This window comes from Pseudophryne corroboree, chromosome 4 (genome assembly GCF_028390025.1).
Source record: "Pseudophryne corroboree isolate aPseCor3 chromosome 4, aPseCor3.hap2, whole genome shotgun sequence".
NCBI classification, from domain to species: Eukaryota; Metazoa; Chordata; class Amphibia; order Anura; family Myobatrachidae; genus Pseudophryne; species Pseudophryne corroboree.
Genome location: NC_086447.1, coordinates 336,503,156 through 336,512,476, shown reverse-complemented (window position 1 = coordinate 336,512,476; position 9,321 = coordinate 336,503,156). Strand labels below are relative to the sequence as shown.

The window sequence follows — 9,321 nt, the reverse complement described above, 5'->3', positions numbered from 1 at the left end:
TCAGAAAAAGGTTTGTAGAAAAAATTATATTGTTATTTCATTAGTATGTAATGATTATAGTGATTGACAGATATGATAAATATGCCTGAGTTTGAATGCCCATTTATTCCTGTGCTGCTCATATACACTCACCACCCCCTTGTTCTCTCAAGTATGTAAAATAGAAATATATGATAGACATACATAAAGAGATTGTGGGAGAAAAGAAGCTCTTCCTTCTACTGTTCAGCGAGTGTGTTTACTGCACCTGGTATTCCTTGGCAGTCTCCCAAACAAGCACTAACCAGGCCTACCAAAGATTTGCTTCCAAGATCAGACGGGATTAGGCGTGTCCTCTGGAGTTTGGCAATAAACTGCTGAATGAGAGAGTACTTGTTTCTTAAGAAAGGAAAGTGTACATCTGCTGTCCAGGGAAACTCTCACACTTGTTTGTCTCTACTGGATAGAGACAAATCCTGGATGAGAGAGCACACATGCACAGATGTGCGTGGATGGTGCAGAGTGAGAGTGTGGTAGGAATTGGGTACCTTTTTAGGGGATCCAATTCTGCACAAGAGTAAAAGAGAAATGTGTTATCTGCAATAAAAGATTATCTGCAAATCAATGCTTGCTGTGCAAGGTGCAGACTGGATACTGAGAGGAAGACACCCGTCAGAGAATCCAAATTGGGTGTATAGAAAAGATTACATAGTTATAGATATAACTTTAATATAATAATGATGTGTCCCAAATACTGTATTGGATATATAGTGTACGTTCTATTGTCAATACAAAATCAGCAGACTTAAATTTGCTTGCAACAATTCCACTTGTGCTGGTTAGTATAAGTATGCGTCTCTCTGGTATTCAAGAGGGCATGTGAGTTCACATCTATTCAACTTGTAAAACAGTGCACACAACAGTTTCAAGGATCTAAATAGTGCCAGCTGCTGGCTGGTCACAAACACAAATAATTATGAAAGGATATATAAATATTTCCACAAGCAAAGAGATATATCCTGTAATACCATCAGTATGGGTTCCAAGAATGACCATAAAATCCAGTTGTAAATACTTATTAAAGTTTGCAAAGGGTCTAGCTCTTATGTATAAGCATAAAAAATCTCCTATGGGTGTAGAAAAGTGATTGCAGAATCAAATATTGCCCGCAGGGCTATCAGAAAAGCATGCTCCTTAAAAGGGAGGCATGTGAGTCTCAGTTTGTCATTGTTAAAATATTTTCATGTATGTTAACAGTACATAAGAAATGGTAAGGTAAGCTTAGGAAGATAATTATAGATCTGCCCAAATGGGCGCTTACATGACCAGGATATCACATGTGAGCTATGGGCTGCGCGCTGCCCTATACCTCCACCAAACGGACCGTTTTACCTGTTCTATGCTTGTTCACTGGTGTGAATTGAATTACTTCTAAGGTATATAAAGAGTAAGGGATTGGGAGGAAGGAGTAAGCATAATGATTCCCACCCTCCTTGCATCCGTTATTGATTGGTGCCAGGTACCTGAGCTTTGGACTCCGGGTATGCTGGGTTGGCGTCTCCGGTGACGCGTCGCTTCTGGTGTTGGGTTACTTCTGGTGACGCGTCTAACTTGTAGTGTGCTCCCTGTGGTTGCCCCTGCGTGTGCTTAATTCAGTCGGGCAGTGTGTCCTTGCATAGATGCTTCTGGGTGTACTTGACGCGTACATCCGGTAGCGCATAGTTTCCGGTGATGCGTCAGTCATGGTGATGCGTCTCCCGAGGCCACTGTCTGATAGTGGTGTGTTGGACGGCCCCCATAGGTTTGCGGAAGTCTGTAGTAGTTGGCACAGGTACCCATATGTGTTGCATGAATTTATGACAGCCAATCAACGACCTTCAAAGACGTTCATGGTGTCACTTGCTTGGCAAATGGCCACTATTAGACTTTACAGATGATTGGCAAAAACCATATAGAAAGTGCATGAGACATTATTATTCTAAATTTGTTATACATAAATATAGGTTATTTTCACTTATAGATAACCTATGTGTACAAACACTAGAGTGATTAAATATATTGCTTTAAATAGAAAAAATAGTCTGAAATATTTATTATAATATCAAGGTTAGTCCAATTTAAGAAGGACAGGAATGACTGATAGTGAAATAAATATTGAGAATAATATTAGAAGTATGTATGTATGTATGTATGTATATATATATATATATATATATATATATATATAAGAAAACTATTAATTATAGGTTAGAAAGGGGAGAGGATACCGATATTGGAAGTGGTATGCTCGATCCTTAAATGTCATCCTACTTGTTAATATAAAAAAATGTGAAAGTGTGAGTGATTAAAATGTTGTATAGTAGCCAAAGGGAAGAGTGTAAGTATATATGTGGAGTGTTGATAGGAGGGAGTAATGGTTGAAGCCCTAAGTGAGGCAAAAGTGCTGCCAGTGCTGTTTGGATCTGTATCATGTGCGTTTATATCAGATGATCTCTATGATATGCTTCATGTTTATTGGTAGAACATAAAATGTAAAATTAATTGCTGAAATGCAAAATAATGGCCCTCATTCCGAGTTGTTCGCTCGGTATTTTTCATCGCATCGCAGTGAAAATCCGCTTAGTACGCATGCGCAATGTTCGCACTGCGACTGCGCCAAGTAACTTTACTATGAAGAAAGTATTTTTACTCACGGCTTTTTCTTCGCTCCGGCGATCGTAATGTGATTGACAGGAAATGGGTGTTACTGGGCGGATACACGGCGTTTCAGGGGCGTGTGGATGAAAACGCTACCGTTTCCGGAAAAAACGCAGGAGTGGCCGGGGAAACGGTGGGAGTGCCTGGGCGAACGCTGGGTGTGTTTGTGACGTCAACCAGGAACGACAAGCACTGAAATGATCGCACAGGCAGAGTAAGTCTGGAGCTACTCTGAAACTGCTAACTCGTTTGTAATCGCAATATTGCGCGTACGTCGGTCGCAATTTTAAGAAGCTAAGATTCACTCCCAGTAGGCGGCGGCTTAGCGTGTGTAACTCTGCTACATTCGCCTTGCGAGCGAACAACTCGGAATGAGGGCCAATATTTGTAGCTTGGTGTGAGAGAAAGATGGTATGCATGTTCGTGCAAAAGGTGGCACAAAAAAAACTTTAATCAAGCCAAGAAAAAGGTACATAAAAGCGAAAATATAAGACACAGTATTTAGACAGTGATAGGTGAATGAAGTGCAACCATAACCCAATTATGTGGAATAAATTGATGAAATTAAAATTAAAATGATAATGATATGAAATAGGACTAAATGTTAAACGATAAGTAATGTTATTAATGATGAAGTGTCCAGAAACATTAAGGGGAAGGCTGAGAATATGGATCTTGATTGTTTGCTTGTCCAAAAGGGTGATTATGGAACGAAGGAGGAGCTAAATTTCTAAAAGAAAAACCCATAATTTATGTATTCATTTATTCCATAGGGTGTTACACTGTTCAGGCTGTAGGTCCATTCTGACTCCTTCTTAAGAAGTTCCTGGGTCAGATTTCCACCACGTGTACCCAACTTGATCTGTTCTATACCGAAGGCCTTCAGGTCTTTGACATTATTACCATGGTGTCTATGGAAATGTCTAGCCACCGATGTAGGCTTCCTCATTCCTCATTGGAGATGTTCCTTATTGACCCTATATGTTCCAAGAGTCGTTGTTTAAGACTCCTAGTTGTCATCCCCAAATCCTGCAGACCACAGGTGCATACCAGGCAATACACAACTCCAGTTGTGTTGCAGTTTATAAATTGGTTAATTGTTGTCACATTGTCGTGTCTATCAGTGATGGATTTGGTCTTAACCATATAGGGGCAAGCTCTGCAATTGCCACATGGGTAAGATCCGGTATTTGTGGGGTCTTCCTGGGATAATTTGTGAAGTGGCTTGAAACCAAATGTTCTTTCAGATTGCTGGATATCCTCCAGCTCATTGACGCCTTAGTGTCCAAATTATTACATAAATCCTCATCCAAAAGAAGGACAGGCCAATGTTTTTGAATTGAGGCATTGATCTCCCTCCACTCTCTGCAGTACATTCTTACAAATCTCAATTTGTCTTCTGGGATCGGTTTGGGTTACTTGTTTATATTCCCTGGAAAGATGAGGGAGTCATTTGAGGTTATCATTGTTAGCTATCATCACCTATCACAGTCTAAATACTGTGTCTTATATTTTCGCTTTCATGCACCTTTTCTTGACTTGATTTAAAGTTTTTTTTGTGCCACCTTTTGCACGAACATGCATACCATCTTTCTCTCACACCAAGCTACAAATATTATTTTGCCTTTTCAGCAATTCATTTTACATTTTATGTTCTACCAATAAACATGGAAGCATATCATAGAAATTCTCTTATATAAACGCACATGATACACATCCAAACAGCACTGGCAGCACTTTTGCCTCACTTAGGGCTTCACCCATTACTCCTTTCTGTTAACACTCCACATATATACTTACACTCTTCCCTTTGGCTACTATACAACATTTTAATCACTCACACTTTCACATTTTTTTTATATTAACATGTAGGATGACATTTAGGGATCGAGCATACCACTTCCAATATCGGTATCCTCTCCCCTTTCTAACCTATAATTAATAGTTTTCTTTTATATATATATATATATATATATACATACTTCTAATATTATTCTCAATATTCATTTCACTATCAGTCATTCCTGTCCTTCTTAAATTGGACTAACCTTGATATTATAATAAATATTTCAGACTTTTTTTTTTCTATTTAAAGCAATATATTTAATCACTCTAGTGTTTGTACACATAGGTTATCTATAAGTGAAAATAACCTATATTTATGTATAACGAAGTTGTGTAAATAACTTGGGTCTGAGATTTAGAATAATAATGTCTCAAGCACTTTCTATATGGTTTTTGACAATCATCTGTAAAGTCTAATAGCGGCCATTTGCCAAGCAAGTGACACCATGAACGTCTTTGCAGGGCATTGATTGGCTGTCATAAATTCATGCAACACATGTGGGTACCTGTGCCAACCACTACAGACTTCCGCCAACCAGTGGGGACCGTCCAACACACCACTATCAGACAGTGGCCTCGGGAGATGCGTCACCGTGACTGACGCGTCAACGGAAATTATGCGCTACCGGATGTACGCGTCAAGTACACCCAGAAGCATCTATGTGAGGACCCACTGCCCGACTGAATTAAGCACACGCAGGGGGTACCACAGGGAACACACTACAAGTTAGACACGTCACCAGAAGCGACACGTCACCGGAGACGCCATCCCAGCATACCCGGAGTCCAAAGCTCAGGTACCTGGCACCAATCAATGATGTACGCAAGGAGGGTGGGAATCATTATTCTTACTCCTTCCTCCTAATCCCTTACTCTTTATATACCTTAGAAGTAATTCAATCCACACCAGTGAACAAGCCTAGAACAGGTGAAACGGTCTGTCTAGTGGAGGTATAGGGCAGCGCGCAGCCCATATCTCACGTGTGATATCCTGGTCATGTAAGCGCCCATTTGGGCAGATCTATAATTATCTTTCTAAGCTTACCTTACCATTTCTTATGTACTGTGTTATGCACACCAGTGCCAGCAGGAATGTACTGGTGTCTGAACGGTGAGGGATGCAAAACAAATGAACTCACAGACAGACTGGGGAGTATGACATTACATACACAGAAGGTGATAGGGTAACAAAATAAACACAAAATGAACAGAGAAGCCCAAAGGCTAAGAAACTGGGTGTCTCCCTAGTATTAGGAATGCTCAGATGGAAAGAAGCGAGATGTAGTGATTTAATACGTAGAGAACCCGAAATGCTGTTGCTAAGGGCAACAGCAAAACCCTAAAGGGTTACCAACGGGTGTGGCAGTAAACTCCTTGGTCAGAGATGGAATAATAGACACAAGGAGAGTCTCCACAATCCTAGTCCTCACTTGCAGTGCACTGGTTCAGCTTACTGCCACTAAACTGACACCTGAACACCTTGCACAGTGAGAAAGGATTTTGGCAGGCAAGTCTGAGAATACAGCCGCAAACTTGCTAGGTTCACAGAGTAGCAAAAGAACCCCAGCAGGTTAAACGACTGACTCCAGTCTTACTGCTAGGTCTGGATTGGCAGAGTGTAATACCAAATCCCAAGGCCTATTTGCAGTAAGCAACAAACAAATACAAAGATTACACAGTACTAGCCAGCTTTCAGGAACTGACTAACCAACAAAGATTCAGCAGCATCTGCCTAACCTGAGAAGAGGGTTTATATAGCAGGTGCTGTCCACGCCCCACTCAGACCTCACAGACTGTGAGCACAAAAACCAGCACCGGATCCCCTGCCGTGCACAGAGCCTGTAACCACTGCACAGCAAAAGACCTGAACCGGAGTATCAGCTACGCTCGGGTTACTCCGCTAGCACTTGTCTCCCGGTTGCCATGACGACGTGGCAGCACAGGGCAGGAGACCCTAACAGTACCCCCCCTCTGACGAGGGGTCAAAGAACCCCTACCACCGGGTTTATCGAGAACTGCGAGAAGAAAGAGCGTAACAGTCTGGGGGCATGAAGATCACAACTGCGCACCCATGACCGCTCCTCCGGGCCATACCCCTTCCAGTGCACCAAAAATGACAGCCGACCCCGAACCATCTTGGAGTCAAGAATCCTTTCAACAACAAACTCCCTCTGGCCACGTATCAGAAGAGGGGAAGGTCTTCCACTGGAAGAAGGATTACTAATCGCCCGTTTTAAAAGGGAACAATGAAATGTTTTATTGATACCCAAAGAACGGGGTAGATCTAACTGAAATGCCACCGGATTGATAACCCTAGTGATCTTATAAGGACCGATGAACCGGGGGCCTAACTTATGAGATGGCTGTCTCAACTTTAAATTCTTGGTAGACAACCAGACGAAGTCTCCTAATTTGAAGCTGCAGGGTCTTTTCCGCTTATCAAAAACCCTTTTGGTCACTAATGACACAGACACAAGGGCTTTCTTTACTTTCCTCCAAATACCTCTAAGGTCCGAAACCACAGATGAACCACCAGGCGTGGAGTCCAGGGGGTCAAAAGAATTGGCCTTAGGATGATGCCCATACACACAAAGAAAGGGAGAGATCCCTGTAGCAGAGTGAGCCACGTTGTTATAGGCAAACTCCGCCATGGACAGATGAGCCACCCAGTCAGTCTGACACTTGGAGACATAACACCTGAGGAACTGCTCCAAGGACTGGTTCACCCTTTCAGTCTGCCCATTAGAATGCGGATGGTAGCCTGACGACAAGCTGACAGAAATCTGGAGATCGGAACAAAATGCCCTCCAGAATTTGGCCACAAACTGGGATCCGCGGTCAGAGACCACATCAAGTGGCAACCCATGGAGGCGCACAACATGCAGCATAAATAATTCAGACAGGCGTCTGGCCGATGACAGCCCAACCAATGGAACGAAGTGCGCCATCTTCGAAAACCTGTCAACGACAACCCAGATGGCTGTCATCCCCGAGGATTTGGGCAAGTCCACCACAAAATCCATTGAAATGTGGGTCCATGGCTTAGATGGAATAGAGAGTGGATGTAATGGGCCAACAGGAACCCCTCTAGGAGTCTTATTTCGGGCACAGATGTCACATGCCCGAACCCACTGATCCACATCCCTAGCCACCGAGGGCCACCACACCGCCCTAGATAGCAACTCCCGAGTTCTGGCAATACCCGGGTGACCTGCCGACTTCTTGGCATGGAATTCCAGGAACACTCGCTGTCTTAACCTAGGAGGCACAAACAAAAGACCTACCGGAAGGTCTGGAGGAGCCTGCTCCTGTGCTCTAAGGACTAATGACAAGAGGTCCTGGGTAATGCCCACTTTAATACATTATGGAGATACAATGGGCAATGGCTCCTCGGTGGGCTCCTGGATTGGAGCAAAACTCTGCGAGAGCGCATCAGCCTTGATGTTTTTTGACCCAGGGCGATATGTGATCAAAAAATGAAAGCGAGCAAAAAACAAAGCCCATCGTGCCTGCCTTGCATTGAGGCGCTTCCCTCACTCTAAATATGCCAAATTCTTATGGTCGGTGAGAATTGAGACCACAAACTTAGCCCCCTTAAGCCAGTGTCTGCACTCCTCGAGTGCATCCTTAATAGCCAACAATTCCCGGTTACCCACGTCATAATTCATCTCGGCAGGCGAAAATTTACGGGAAAAGTAAGCACAGGGATGAAGGCGATTATCAGACACCCCCATCTGAGAGAGCACTGCCCCAATACCCATCTCAGAGGCATCCACCTCCACCACAAAAGGACGCTCTGGATCTGGGTGTCGCAGCACCTTGGCCGAGACAAATGCCCTTTTGAGACGGGCAAAAGCCGCTTTGGCCTCACAAGACCAGTGAGCAACATCCGCCCCTTTCTTAGTGAGTGCCACCAAGGGCGCCACTATAGACGAAAATCCAGCGATAAATCGTCTATAAAAATTCGCAAAGCCCAGAAAACGCTGAAGCGCCTTCAAACTAGTGGGCTGCACCCAATCCAGGACTGCCTGTACCTTGGAACCCTCCATTTGGAAACCTTCTGGGGAGATAATATATCCTAGAAATGCGATTTTCTGAACTTCAAATTCGCACTTCTCCAGCTTCGCCCCAAGCCGGTGGTCTCTGAGTTTCTGGAGGACTAAGCGTACATGCTTCCGATGTTCCTCCAGGGAATGGGAGAAGATTAGGATGTCATCTAAGTATACAACTAAGAATCTACCCAAATATTCCCTGAGCACATCGTTCATGAAGTCCTGGAAGACTGCCGGGGCATTACAGAGCCCAAAAGGCATCACCAAATATTCATAATGCCCTGAGTGGGTATTAAAGGCAGTCTTCCATTCATCCCCCTCTCTTATTCGGATTAGATTGTACGCACCGCGTAGGTCAATCTTAGAAAAAATGGTGGCAGTACAAAACTGGTCAAACAAGACCGAAATGAGAGGCAGTGGGTATGAGTTTTTAATCGTGATACGGTTCAATTCCCTGAAGTCGATGCAGGGTCGCAACGAACCGTCCTTTTTACCCACGAAGAAGAACCCCGACCCAACTGGAGACTGTGAAGGTCTGATAAATCCCTTAGCCAAGTTCTCCTGAATGTACTCTGCCATAGCCTGAGTCTCAGGACGTGACAGGGAGTACAACCTGCTCTTGGGAAGCTTAGCATTCGGCAACAAATCAATGGCACAGTCATAGGGGCGATGGGGAGGTAGTACCTCTGCAACTCTTTTGGAGAACACGTCCGCAAAATCTGCATAACATCCTGGCAATCCTGGCAAA

General features: G+C 43.6%; 1 pseudogene; it reads right to left on the bottom strand.

The window, feature by feature from the left end:
• Window positions 1-235: 235 nt before the first annotated feature.
• LOC134912727 (5S ribosomal RNA) lies at window positions 236-354 on the bottom strand (annotated as a pseudogene).
• Between the last annotated feature and the right edge of the window lie 8,967 nt (window positions 355-9,321).